Genomic DNA, 1,536 nt, shown 5'->3' with positions numbered 1-1,536 from the left:
AGCAAACATTAAATTAATTATAAGGCTTTTTTTGTCTGGAGACATTAAAGATATGCTTCTGTACAACGTAGTTTTTTTTTTTTTATATAGTTTAATGTATTTTAATAGCAAGCTTACAGGAACAGCACAGAAGACAGAAAACATTGTTTTTTTTTATATATATATAGTTTAATGTATTTTAATAGCAAGCTTACAGGAACAGCACAGAAGACAGAAAACATTAAAAACGTACTTGCATGTAGGACAACTCAATTAGAAAAGTATAGTGAATGGATGGAATCTACTGTATGGTAAAAATGCTGCAAACACCATTTAGTTGCTGTCAATAAGAAATTTACTTGTTTGGAAAAAATCCAAATGCTGGCATTGTCCAGAAAATTTTAACAGGTTTATTTATAATTGTTATAAAGTCGAACTGCTGAAACTTGTTCACTGAAACATTTTGACTTGCATTAATGCTTTACGTCCCCACATTTATATTAAAAATTCACACACAAATGAAAGTGGAAAAACTGCCAATACCTGATTTCTGTCCCCTATTTTTCCACTTGCAACCATATACTTAGGTATCTTTTGACCCCATGAAAAAAAAAATATCTAACGTTCAGAACTTATAACAGGAAGAAGAGAAATTTTTTTTTTTTTTGAGAATGAAATGTTTCCCATCATAGTGTATTCTTAAGCACGTTCTCCACGTATGAGGCATGCTAGCTGGATGTACTTTGGCATAATTGTTACACGTTTGGCATGTATAGCACACAGGTTAGTGTCCTCGGAAAGGCCAACCAGATCGGCCTCACTTGCCTCCTGCAAAGCACCAATAGCTGCGCTCTGGAAGCGCAAATCTGCTTCGAAGTCCTGAGCAATTTCTCGCACCTGACCAGACCCTAGAAAGCGAGTTTGCAAATCAGAGAAATTCAATGGACTTCTGATAACGTCTAGTTTCACAGAGTGCCACCGTACCAGGCCTGTAACGATGACTTTTCTTCCCCCCTCCAGTAGAGGGCGCACTCTTGCGAGCGGCTCTTGTAGCCGGTTGTTTCCTGGTTGCTTTACCCCAGTCAGTTTGGGTTTGCGGGCAGTCTGCTTCGTAGGAGCCACGGTATAGAGACGTCCTCACCCACCCCCACCGCCTCGGGCTGGAGCCCAGGGAGCGACAGTGGCGTGGTGGCAGCTGCGAACACAATTCCAATGTAGATTTTCGAAACAGAGGTTTTTCATAACAGCACAAAATGGGATTTGTTAGAAAGACGTTAAATAAGCACTGTAAGATTTGGTTAAAAAAAAAATCAATGGTTAAACAAACTGATGTCCACGGGTATGGATGTAGGAGATGTAAATACAGAGTGTGCAGGCAAATAACCACATAGGCCCTACTTTCAGTGTTTGAAATGACTGGAGGAATAAAGCACATAAGGTCTAGAGTATTCGTAGTTCCTGAGATGTTAGTTCTGTATGATACTGAAATTATACAAGTGAAAATAAGATTCTTAATCTAATTCTTTTTTTTTTTTTTTTTTTTATTTTTTTTTTTCT

General features: G+C 38.0%; 1 pseudogene; it reads right to left on the bottom strand.

The window, feature by feature from the left end:
* Positions 1-619: 619 nt before the first annotated feature.
* Positions 620-1,536, bottom strand: part of LOC103598386 — a 3,083-nt pseudogene continuing 2,166 nt past the window's right edge.

This window comes from Galeopterus variegatus, unplaced genomic scaffold (assembly GCF_000696425.1).
Source record: "Galeopterus variegatus unplaced genomic scaffold, G_variegatus-3.0.2 Scaffold2594, whole genome shotgun sequence".
NCBI classification, from domain to species: Eukaryota; Metazoa; Chordata; class Mammalia; order Dermoptera; family Cynocephalidae; genus Galeopterus; species Galeopterus variegatus.
The sequence above is the reverse complement of the archived record's forward strand: the minus strand, read 5'-3'. Positions and strand labels throughout refer to the sequence as shown.